The sequence below is a fragment of the Callithrix jacchus genome, chromosome 1 (genome assembly GCF_049354715.1).
Source record: "Callithrix jacchus isolate 240 chromosome 1, calJac240_pri, whole genome shotgun sequence".
Classification (NCBI taxonomy): Eukaryota; Metazoa; Chordata; class Mammalia; order Primates; family Cebidae; genus Callithrix; species Callithrix jacchus.
This window is the reverse complement of record NC_133502.1, coordinates 192,906,621-192,919,282: the sequence shown is the minus strand read 5'-3', so window position 1 is coordinate 192,919,282 and position 12,662 is coordinate 192,906,621. Positions and strand designations below refer to the sequence as shown.

Below are 12,662 nucleotides of genomic sequence, written 5' to 3'. Positions count from 1 at the left end.
ATAGTTTTGTTGTTTACAAATACACAGCAGTCCTTCAAGTTTTCAAGTTTCATAAAAAGGAGGAGGGGTGGAGAAAGGGGGTAAAAAAACAAAAACAAACCGACGAACCAAACAAAAAGGAAAAAAAAGAAAAACCAAACATGGAAGAAAAATAACCAGATAAACAACACAACCGTATCGCTCCGAAGACCACAGAGTTGACAGGTTCACACACGGTTTGCGGTATGTACATCAATTACAGAGGTGGCGACGCAGGGGACAGGGGTTCATATTCGTGTTTTCGCTTGTGAGAGGCACTCGGCCACACCCAGCACGCATGTGTGCCAGAGCACACGAGCACACGCATGCGCACTCACGCTCGCACGACGTCCACACGCACGGACACGCCTGCGAGTGGCAGGCACAGGGGAGCGCGTATCAGCAGTCCGCCTCCCTCTCTGTGTAATAATCAGGGGTGATACCATCAAAGAGGCCGGGGTCGAGGGACTTCCGCTGCTTTCCTTTGGCGAAGACGCGGGAGATGGAGCCGAGGCCCATCTTCTCTTTCTTCTTTTTCCGGTTTTGGTCTTCAAGATCCTCCAGTGACTGTACAATAGGGTTGTGCAGTTTCTTCGGAACTGGGCCGGGACTGTAGCCGTTGCAGAGGGAGTGCGTCCGGTGTCGAGGGGAGTTGATGTCGCTGGGTGTGGACGACCGGTCGCCTTCGGCGACAGATGCGTCGGAGATGAAGGAAGGCTGCCCGGAGTGGCAGGGGCTCACCCTGACCACCTGCCGGTCCGCAGGGTGAGGGGGGTGTGAGTGGTAGAGAGTTTGTGGATTCTGCCGGATGGCTGCGGTCAGCGGAAGGTCCGCCTGCACCACCCACTCCTGGTTGTCATTGAGCACCGTCTGGTTCGGCATGGCGAGGGAATGCCGCTTGGGGACGTTCTTGGTCAGCGTGGCTAAGGACTGCTTGGCCATGGCCAGCTCGGCCTCCAGCTTCTTCATCCGGTTGTCCTTGAGGTCCAGCTGGGAGCGCAGGGCCTCGGCGTGGTCTGTGGCCTCCTTGGCTTAGCGTCGCAGCTCCCACTTCTTGCGCTCCAGCAGGTCCTTCTCCTTGGCCAGCGCTTTGACCGCGTCTTCGCTCTCCTTGCGGTGCAGCTCATAGTTGCGGATGAAGTCGCGGAGCTGCTCCTCGCGATTCTCCTGCGTGGCATACAGCTGCTGCATCTGGCTCACCAGGTCCGTCTTCTCGCCCTTTAAGTGCGTCCCGTCAGCTTTCATGGCCTGCAAAGCTGCTTTGGCCCTGGCTAGCTCCTGCTCCTTCTGGGCCAGCTGGACCTTGAGCTTGGTGGCCGAGAGGACCTCAGAGGACTTGCCTCCCTGTGACTCCTCCAGGTCCTTTGCCAACATCTCCGTCATCTGCCGGAGAAGGTGAACTTCCTCCTGGAGCCGCGCGACCCCTCTTCCCGCAGGAGCTCCGGCTGGCCGCAGTCGCCAGGCCCTGCCACGTCCACGCGTGGCTCGGAGGCTGCAGGTCCCCGGGGGTGCGCGGGCCCGGCCCCCGCTCCGCAGGAAGGCGCCGGCTCGCCCTGCGCTGTCAGCTGGCGGACGCGCTCCCACGAGCCCGAGTCGGCCGTCGGCATCCCGGGTGCCCGGGAAGCGCTGCCTGGGGGTGCTGCCCGCGGCGGCGCGAGGGGCTCCGACGGCACGCGCCGGGCTCACAGCTCCAGGGTTCACCGTCGCATCGGGGCGCAGCCGAGCGCCATGCCTGCCGCCCGCTCGGCCGCCCCGGCGCCCCGGACCCGGGCTCTCCGTCTAGCGGGACGCTGGGTGGTCCGCGGCCGAAGCAAGCGAGGAATTCGGCCGCCGGAGTTTTTATTTTTAATTTACCTGTTGATTTATTATTTTTTTTCTAGCTAGGTCACCGCCTCCTTTTTGAAACTAGATGGCGGCATAAGCCAGGTTTGCCTTGGTGTAGAAAGCAGTTGAGTGCCACCCATTGGGATTAGGGAGGTCTCAAAGGGGACATTCAGTAGTGTGGGAAGGATGGTTAGGAGTTGTGCACCTACCGCCCCCTTTTCTTTGTTTCGGGGGACCTCTGAAACAAACCTACCACGTGCTGCTGCTGAACAGCCACGCTGATTTGCTGTCTCCTTCAGCCAAGTTAGAGCAAAGGGTCCAGGGCTGGAGAGGATCCTGCCTTCCCCTCTGTCTCTGGCTGTCCTCTGGGATATTTCTCTTTTCTGGCACACTAGATGCTTTCTGTGGGTTGAGTCAGGGACAGGTCTCCTGTCAGTGAACCCAAGATGGTGGAGAAGCTGGTTGGCCATCTCGATCTCATTTTTCCAGTGCAGAATGCATGAGTCAGGGAGTTTTCTGCATGCTTGAGTGGGGCGGATTTCAGGGAGGGGGATCATGGAGATAGAAGTCTGAGTCTCAACCGGGAGCAGTGGCTCACGCCTGTAATCCCAGCACTTTGGGAGGCGGCGGTGGGTGGATCACTTGAGATCAAGAGTTTGAGACCAGCCTGGCCAACATGGTGAAACCCGCCCCCCTCCTAAAAATACAAAAAGTACCCAGGTGTGGTGGCGCACACTTGTAATCTCAACTACTCAAGAGGCTGAGGCAGGAGAATCTGTTGAACCAGGGAAGCATAGGTTGCAATGAGCCATTGCACTCCAGCCTGGGCGATAGAGCGAGATGACCCTGTCTCAAAAAAACAAAACAAAACAAAAAAAAACTTGGCCAGTCACGGTGGCTTCCACCTGTAAACCCAGCACTTTGGAGGCCAAGGAGAGTGGATCATGAGGTCAAGAGATATGGAGACCATCCTGGCCAACATGGTGAAACCCCATCTCTACTAAAAATACAAAAGTTAGCCGAGCGCAGTGGCGGGAGCCTGTAGTCCCAGCTACTCAGGAGGCTGAGGCAAAAGAATTGCTTGAACCTGGGAGGCAGAGGTTGCAGTGAGCCGAGATCGCGCCACTGCACTCTAGACTGGCAACAGACCAAGACTCCGTCTCGAAAATAAAAAACTTTTTTAAGTGTGATTCTCTTGACATCTTCTGAAGTTTTTTCATCTGTGACCCCGGGGACTGTCTCATCCTCATCTCTGAGTTCTGGGACAAGGCTGGTGAGGATCTCGGTGCTGTGTGTTTCTTTCTGGTTTTCCGCTGGGGAAGTAAAGCCAGCTTACTTCTGCAGCACCCTAATGAAATTTTGATTGAGAAATACTCTGCATATGTTTGTATATGTTACTTCCTTTTCAGTGATCTAGCCTTGTGATTAACAAGGACTTTCTCATGGTTCTGTACCCCTCACCACCTCATTCTCTTTTTCTCCTGTATATAGGAATGAAAATTCTCAGCCTCTCATTCTATGGACTCATCTCACATTATTTCTACCAACATTATTTCTAGTCCGTCACCTACAGCCCTCTTTTCTTTTTCTTCAAATCTCAATGTACTTTTTCTTTTCTTTTTGAGATGGAGTCTCACTCTGTTGCCCAGGCTGGAGAGTAGTGGCACAATCTTGGCTCACTGCAACCTCTCCTGGGCTCAAGCGATTCTCCTGCATCAGCCTGCTGAGTAGCTGGGATTACAGGTGCCCACCACCAAGCCTGGCTAATTTCTGTATTTTTAGTAGAGACAGGCTTTTGCGGTGTTGGCCTGGCTGGTCTCAAACTCCTGATCTCCGTAATCTGTCCACCTCAGCCTCCCAAAGTGCTGAGATTATAGGTGTGAGTCACCACGCCTGACCAATGTACCCTTTTAAAAATATATAAAATGCCGGGCACGATGGCTCACACCTGTAATCCCAGCACTTTGGAAGGCCGAGGCAGGTGGATCACGAGGTCAAGATATCGAGACCATCCTGGTCAACATGGTGAAACCCCGTCTCTACTAAAAATACAAAAAATTAACTGGGCATGGTGGCGCGTGCCTGTAATCCCAGCTACTCAGGAGTCTGAGGCAGGAGAATTGCCTGAACCCAGGAGGCGGAGGTTGCAGTGAGCCGAGATCGCGCCTTTGTACTCCAGCCTGGGTAACAAGAGCGAAAACTCCGTCTCAAATAAATAAATAAATAAAATAAACAAAAAGAAAAGGAACAATTTCTATCTCCGCTAAGAACTCACCTCTGAGAAAAACGGCACTGACATCTCTCAGCCTCATTCTGAAAATCAGGATTCTGGAAAGTCTTGTGCTCTAAGACAAGTGATCTAGGCAAGAAAACTCTATACATCTATTTATTTGCCCCTTAGAAATCAAAGCTGATCACTTGTACAGTTTGGTGGCATTCTCCCGTCAGGTAAGAGGTGTCCATCTTTCAGTCTCCATAAAATGTAACTGACATCTTTAGCAACTTGGAACTCTCACTTCTGGTACATTTAGTGGGGAATGTTGTATTGAATTTAATAGATAATGTTGTTCATAAGAATTTTTTTTTTTTTTTTTTGAGATGGAGTTTTGCTCTTGTCCCTCAGGCTGTAGTGCAATGATGCGATCTTGGCTCACTGCAACCTCCGCCTCCCGGGTTCAAGTGATTCTCTGGCTTTAACCTCCCGAGTGGCTGGGACTACAGGCGTCCACCACCATGCCTGGCTAATTTTTGTATTATTATTATTATTATTGTTATTATTTTTCTTTTGAGATGGAGTTTCGCTGTTGTTACCCAGACTGGAGTGCAAAGGCAGATCTCGGCTCACCGCAACCTCGCCTTCTGGGTTCAAGCAATTCTCCTGCCTCAGTCTCCCGAGTAGCTGGGACTACAGGCGAGCACCACCATGCCTGGCCTTGATTTGGCTTTCTATCTCTAGGCGTGCCCTTGTGCAAAACACAGTGCACAGCGGGGTGCTGTAGCTTTTCAACTCCAGAGACCTTGGCGTCCCTTCCTCTTGCCTTGTTGAAAAATTCAAACTGTAAGAATCTTACAATGCTGGGTATGGTGGCTCATGCCTGTAATCCCAGCACTTTGGGAGGCCAAGGCGGGCGGATCACGAGGTCAAGAGATCAAGACTAACCTGGCCATGGTGAAACCCCGTCTCTACTGAATAAAAAAAAATACAAAAATTAGCTGGGCTTAGTGGCACGCGCCTGTGGTCCCAGCTACTCAGAGGCTGAGGCAAAAGAATCGCTTGAACCCGGGAGGCGGAGGTTACAGTGAGCCAAGATCATGCCACTGCACTCCAGCCTGGTGACAGAGCAAGACTCCGTTTCAAAAAAAAAAAAAAGGAATCCTATAAAATAAAATGCAATTAGTAAGCACTCTTTAGGTGTTTAGGGCTCTGTTTAAAGACAGAAGCTACTTCCCATATATTTATTTTCTTTTTTTTTTTTTTTTTTGAGACGGAGTTTCGCTCTTGTTACCCAGGCTGGAGTGCAATGGCGCAATCTCGGCTCACCGCAATCTCCGCCTCCTGGGTTCAGGCAATTCTCCTGCCTCAGCCTCCTGAGCAGCTGGGATTACAGGCACGCACCACTGTGCCCAGCTAATTTTTTGTAATTTTAGTAGAGACGGGGTTTCACCATGTTGACCAAGATGGTCTCGATCTGTTGACCTCGTGATCCACCCGCCTCGGCCTCCCAAAGTGCTGGGATTACAGGCTTGAGCCACCGCGCCCGGCCCTTATTTTCTATTTGACAATTTTTTTTTTTTTGAGACGGAGTTTCGTTCTTGTTACCCAGGCTGGAGTGCAATGGAGCGATCTCGGCTCACCGCAACCTCCGCCTCCTGGATTCAAGCAATTCTCCTGCCTCAGGCTCCCGAGTAGCTGGGACTACAGGTGTGCGCCACCATGCCCAGCTAATTTTTGTATTTTTAGTAGAGATGGGGTTTCACCTTGTTGACCAGGATGGTCTCGATCTATTGACCTCGTGATCCACCTGCCTCGGCCTCCCAAAGTGCTGGGATTATAGGAGTGAGCCACCGCGCCTGGCCCTATTTGACAATTTTAGTCAGAACATTTAATATGTCACTTTAATTATTTTAGTTATTTTCTTAAACTATTATAACTATTATTATTCTGATCATTTTTTGACATGGCGTTTCACTCTTATTGTCCAGGCTGGAGTACAATGGCACAATCTCAGCCCACTGCAACCTCTGCCTCAAAACAAAAGTGCATTGTGTTCAAAGTGCCTGTAATCCCAGCACTTTGGGAGGCAGAGGCTGGTGGATCACCTGAGGTCAGGAGTTCAGGACCAGTCTGGCCAACATGGTGAAACCCCATCTCTACTAAAAATTCCAAAATTAGCCAGGCGTGGTGGCGAGCGCCTGTAATCCTAGCTACTCGGGAGGATGAAGCAGGAGAATTGCCTGAACCTGGAAGGTGGAGGTTGCAGTGAGCTGAGATCACACCACTGCACTCTAGCCTGAGTGACACAGTGAGACTATCTCAAGAAAAAAAAAAAGAAATAATGGTGGGTGCAGTTGCTCACACCTGTAATCCTAAGCACTTTGAGAGTCTGAGATGGGCAGATTGCCTGAGCTCAGGAGTTCAAGACCAGCCTAAGCAACATGGTGAAACCCCATCTCTACTAAAACGCAAAAAATAAAATCAGCCGGGCGTGGTGGAAGGCACCTATAATCCCAGCTACGTGGGAGGCTGAGGCAGGAGAATTGCTTGAACTCGGGAGGTGAAGGTTACAGTGAGTTGAGACTGTGCCACTGCCTTCCAGCCTGGGCAACAAAATGAAACTCTTATTTCAAAAAAAAAAAAAAGAAAGGAAAGAGAAAGAAGGAAAAGAAAAGAAACAACGAAGATACTGTATTTGTAAAAATTGCTTTGAAATGAAAGGCAAACCTCTGATGGTTCTATTTGTGTGAGTGTGAGTTTGAGAGGCAGCATACTGATGGTTCTAATGTGAATAAAATGACAAGTACACTCTATTTGTTGAATTATGCAAGAAATGCTCATAAACATGGCTGAGGGGCAGATTTAAGCCCACAGTGCTTATGAAACCACTTAAGAAAAGTATCATGCCAGGCACGGTGGCTCAAGCCTGTAATCCCAGCACTTTGGGAGGCCAAGGCAGGTGGATCACAAGGTCAAGAGATTGAGACCATCCTGGTCAACATGGTGAAACCCCGTCTCTACTAAAAATACAAAAAATTAGCTGGGCATGGTGGCACATGCCTGTAATCCCAGCTACTCAGGAGGCTGAGGCAGGAGAATTGCCTGAACCCAGGAGGTGGAGGTTGCGGTGAGCGGAGATCGCGCCATTGCACTCCGGCCTGGGTAATGAGTGAAACTCCGCCTCAAAAAAAAAAAAAAAGAAAAGAAAGAGAAATATCACAAAACATTGAATTTTTCACGTAAAAGAAAGGCTTCAGCAAACTTTCACAATGTCTCCATATTTCTCACGCCTAGAGTCTAGGATTCCTAGGCATCACAGCTCTTCAGATCTAGTGGAAGATGCCTTTCCCCTGTATTTCCCTCCAGGGTCCTTCCTCTGGTTATTCTTTCATTCTAGAGTGAGAAATCTCTAGGGCACAATCTCCATGTGCTGGAGGCTCAGCGAGTCATGATGGACGAACACAGATGCCAGACTGTCATGAGCTAGGAGATCTTGGACAAGTCCCAAAGCCTCTGAGCCCCCATTTCCTAAGCTATAAAACAAACATAATGCCAACATTGGTAGGAAATGTGTGAATATTGAGTAAAAATGTATAATTGAAAACAGTTTGTAAATTCTGCAGTGATCTATAAAATACGCTATTAGATTTTTTTCCCTTTCTTTTCTTTTCTTTTTTTTTTTTTGAGACACAGTTTCCTTCTGTCGCCAGGCTGGAATGCAATGGCGCAATCTTGGCTCACTGCAACCTCCACCTCCTGGTTCAAGTGATTCTCCTGCCTCAGCCTCCTGAGTAGCTGGGATTACAGGCATGAGTCACCAGGCCCAGCTATTTTTTGCATTTTTAGTAGAGACAGGATTTCACCATGTTGGCCAGGATGGTCTGGCTCTCCTGACCTCGAGATCCGCCCACCTTAGCCTCCCAAAGTGCTGAGATTACAGGTGGCAGCCACTGCGCCCGGCATTTTTTTTTCCTTTGAGACAGAGTCTCCCTCTTTCACCCAGACTGGAGGGCAGTGACATAATCTCAGCTCACTACAACCTCTACGTCCTGGGTTCAAAAGATTCTCTTGCCCCAGTCTCCCAAGTAGCTGAAATTAAAGGTGTGTACCACCACACCCGGCTAATTTTTGTGTTTTTAGTAGAGTTGGTTTCTTTTTTCTTTTTTTTTTTTTTGAGACGGAGTTTCACTCTTGTTACCCAGGCTGGAGTGCAATGGCGCGATCTCCGCTCACCGCAACCTCCGCCTCCTGGGTTCAGGCAATTCTCCTGCCTCAGCCTCCTGAGTAGCTGGGATTACAGGCACGCGCCACCATGCCCAGCTAATTTTTTGTATTTTTAGTAGAGACGGGGTTTCACCATGTTGACCAGGATGGTCTCGATCTCTTGACCTCGTGATCCACCTGCCTTGGCCTCCCAAAGTGCTGGGATTACAGGCTTGAGCCACGGCGCCTGGTGGAGAGATGGAGTTTTAAATTCATGTTGGCCAGGCTGGTCTCAAACTCCTAAACTCAAATGATCTGACTGCCTCAGCCTCCAAAATTGCTGGGATTATAGGCGTGAGCCACAGCACACAGCCACATTTGGCTACTTTTTAATTTTTTTGAGAGATGGGATCTTGCTATGTTGCCCAGCTGGTCTGAAACTCCTGGGCTCAAGTGATTCTCCTGCCTTAGCCTCCCACAGGGCTGGGGCTGTGGGTAAGAGCCACCCTGATGGCAGATCCACCTTTTTGTTTTTAAATTTATTTATTTTACTTTAGGTCCATACTATATCTGGCATTTTTCCCCATGTTATCCCTCCCCACCCCCCATTACCTCTCCACTACCCCCCCAACTGTCCCCTGTGTGTGATGCTCTTCTCCCTGAGTCCACATGTTCTCTTTGTTCAACACCCACCTATGAGTGAGAACATATGGTGCTTGGCTTTCTATTCTTGGGTCAGTTTGCTGAGAAATGATGGTTTCCAGATTCATCCAAGTCCTTTGTAGGGACTTGGATGAATCTCATCATTTTTTATGGCTGCACAGTATTCCATGGTGTATATGTACCACATTTACTTTGTCCAGTCTATCATTGATGGGCATTTGGATTGGTTCCAGGTCTTTGCTATTGTACACAGGGCTGCAATGAACATACGTGTACATGTGTCTTTATAGTAGGATGATTTATAGTTCTTTGGGTATATACCCAATAGTGGGATTGCTGGGTCAAATGGAATTTCTATGTCTAGATTCTTGAGAAATCACCACACTGTCTTTCACAATGGTTGAACCAATTTACATTCCTACCGACTGTGTAAGAGTATTCCTATTATTGGCCGGGTGTGGTGGCTCACGCCTGTAATCCTAGCACTTTGGGAGGCCGAGGTGGGTGGATCACCTGAGGTCAGGAGTTCAAGACCAACCTCGCCATGATGGTGAAACCCCATCTTTCTAAATAAATAAATAATAAAAAAAGAAGATGGAGTTGAAGCAAAGAAGCACCCAGGAAGAAAGAAAAAATAAAAAGAGGCCGGGTGCGGTGGCTCACGCCTAGAATCCCAGCACTTTGGGAGGCCAAGCCGGGTGGATCACGAGGTCAAGATATCGAGACCAACCTGGTCAACAAGCTGAAACCCCGTCTCTCCTAAAAGTACAAAAATTACCTCGGCATGGTGGTGCATGCCTGTAGTTCCAGCTACTCGGGAGGCTGAGGCAGGATAATTGCTTGAACCCATGAGGCAGAGGTTGTCGTGAGCCCAGATCGTGCCATTGCACTCCAGCCTGCGTAACAACAGCGAAACTCCATCTCAAATAAATAAATAATTTAAAAAGAATCTTCTTCAATGGAATTTTTTTTTTTTTTTTTTAGAAACTTGGTTTCATTTTCCGTTAAGGTGAAAGCTAACATCTGGGTTCAATTCAGTTCTTAGCCTACACGCGGTTGTTTTCTGTCTTGTCTACTGCGTTGAGGTGTTGTAGACATTGCTGTGTTTCGGTGCAAGGTGCCATGTAGACACGTGTTGGCTAGCTTTGGGTTGTTATTACTGAAGAGGTTCATGTCTTCAAGCTTTGCTTCTTCTCTACCCTCGCCATTATTTTTAGAGTTTATTCTAGCTCCTACGTAACAAAAACATGTAGTGATTCGGACAGGAGGGAAAGTCACGTGTGCTTTGAGTCGTAACACCAGAAGGAGAATTGGTATTCGCGCCTCCTTCCCGTGGTGCCAGTCAGGGCTGCTGGCTGAAAGCAATACCAACCACTGTGGGTAACTTGAGCAGAGAAGGAATTGACCAAAAGGTAATTTCCAGGAAGCCTGGGGAACCAGGCTGGGACAACGGGCCAAACACCAAGGCCATCCAGGCACACAGGACACCAGCCAGGACCAGTGTCAGAAATAGTGTGACTGATAAGCCCCTATGGGCACTGCCTCTAGGGACACTTGCCCGTGCTTCTGGGTAGCAGCTTTAACCATCTCTACCTCTGTGGCCCTCCCTCCAGATTTGAACACTTGGGCAGGAATAAATGAGCAATGGGTAAACTGGGCTATCTGTCCAAGCCCACACTCCCACCGGGAAGACGGATGCTGGTTCAATCTTTCGTAGAGGAAGACGTGGCCCTTCCCCACACTTGGACGTCCTCACTGAGAAAGACAGATAGGATGGGGGGTTGGGGAGAGGGCAATTGAAGCAATGGCGCAAGTCCACTCTAGCCCACCCTTTCATTTCCCTGTACCCACGTGCAGCCTTTTAGGAGGAGCTCCCAGAAGCCATGCGCCTCCCTGTCCATATTGCCTGTCAGAACTCTTGGTAACTGGGATCAGGGAATGACCCCAGCCAACATTTCAGCTCCCCTCTTCCTGTTTGCCTTGATGGCACAAGGAGACAAAACATCAGGTGTCTCTATTCACACCCCTTTCACCACGTCTCCTGGTGCAAGCATTCCCTGCGTGGGTACTGAAGTCTCGAAATCAGTCAAGAACAGATTCATGAAGACAGGAAGCAAAAAAAAATCGAACGGATCATTCAATGTAACTTTGTCCACTTCTACCTCCTGCTTCTTAGCTCTGCATATTTTGGCCAATGGGAGGGACCAAACCACGCGTCGGTTACTGATTAAGAGAAGTACTAACTTCCTGCCACCTAGCACACCCATCTCTGAAACTGTTAAAATTGTGTCTTTGGAAACCCATGTTGTGTCACTGTTTTATGACTTCTAGATAATAGTTACGTGATGAGACGATTGAAACCCATGAGAGAAGCCCATTGCCACTGGCTTCTCCTCCCCCTCCCCCTCCTTTTTTTCTCCCCTCCCTCCTCCTTCTCCTTCCCTTCCCCTCCTCCTTTTCCTCCCCCCTCCTCCTCTTCTTCTTCTTCCTTCTTTCTTCCTCTTCTTCCTCCTCTTCCTCCTTCCTTCCTTTCTTTCTTTTCCTGATACAGAGTCTCCAACACTCTGTTGCCCAGGCTGAGTGCAGTGGTGCAATCTCGGCTCACTGCAACCACCAGCTCCCAGGTTCAAGCAATTCTCCTGCCTCAGCCTTTTGAGTAGGTGGGACTACAAACGTGTGCCACCATGCCTGGCTAATTTTTGTATTTTTAGTAGAAACAAGGCTTTGCCATGTTGGCCAGGCTGGTCTTGAGCTCCTGACCTCAGGTGATCCACCTGCCTCAGCCTCCCAAAGTGCTGGGATTACAGGTGTGAGCTACCACGCCTGGCCCAAGGCATTCATTAATGTCACATTTCATGTGTAGCAGAATCAAAGAAAGCAAATACGGGCCAGGCACGGTTGCTCACACCTATAATATCAGCACTTTGGGAGGCCAAGGCAGGCGGATCACAATGTCAAGAGTTCGAGACGAACCTGACCAACATGGTGAAACCCTGTCTCTACTAAGAACACAAAAATTAGCTGGGCGTGGTGGCGCATACCTGTAATCCTAGCTACTCGGGAAGCTGAGGCAGGAGAATCACTTGAACCTGGGAGGCAGAGGTTGCAGTGAGCTAAGATTGCTCCACGGCACTCCAGCCTGGGCGACAGAGCAAGACTCCGTCTTGAAAACTAAAATGGAAAAAAGGAAAGCAAACACAAATCCAGGTCAACTGTCTATTCCAGTGAAGACACAGAGGCATTCCTTTCCTGATGGGAGGGGTCTAATGTTTAATCAAAGGTCTAATGTAATAAACCTGCCACCAGGTAGCTGGCTGGTCTCCTCGATGACTAGAACCGTAACAGAGACAGCGAGCCGGCACGCTGCTAACTGGGCTCACAGCAGTGGCGGTGTTCGGGTCCACCTTGATGAGCGAAGGTTTGTGTTGTTGACAAAGCGTAAGACCTCCATTCCTTCCACTATGACCCTTGGCTCCTGAGCCCCACGCACAAGAAGGAGGCTCTCGGACATCCGCAGAGCAGACCATCTTACCCACTCGCCTTTTAGGAAGTGGAGTTCTTTCTATAAGAATTCATAGGGGACACAAACGTACCACCCAGAAACATGTACTGCCCGTGGTTATTGAGAAGAATCAATGAGCCAATATATTGGAAATGCATGCCACACGACTTGTGTTCAGTAAGTGGCAGTTACTGTTACTAAATAACAGAGTATGTGCAATGTAGAAATATACCCTAA

The 12,662-nt window shown here is 49.4% G+C and overlaps 1 pseudogene; it reads right to left on the bottom strand.

The window, feature by feature from the left end:
- Positions 1-369: 369 nt before the first annotated feature.
- Positions 370-8,284, bottom strand: LOC128929659 (kazrin pseudogene; annotated as a pseudogene).
- Between the last annotated feature and the right edge of the window lie 4,378 nt (positions 8,285-12,662).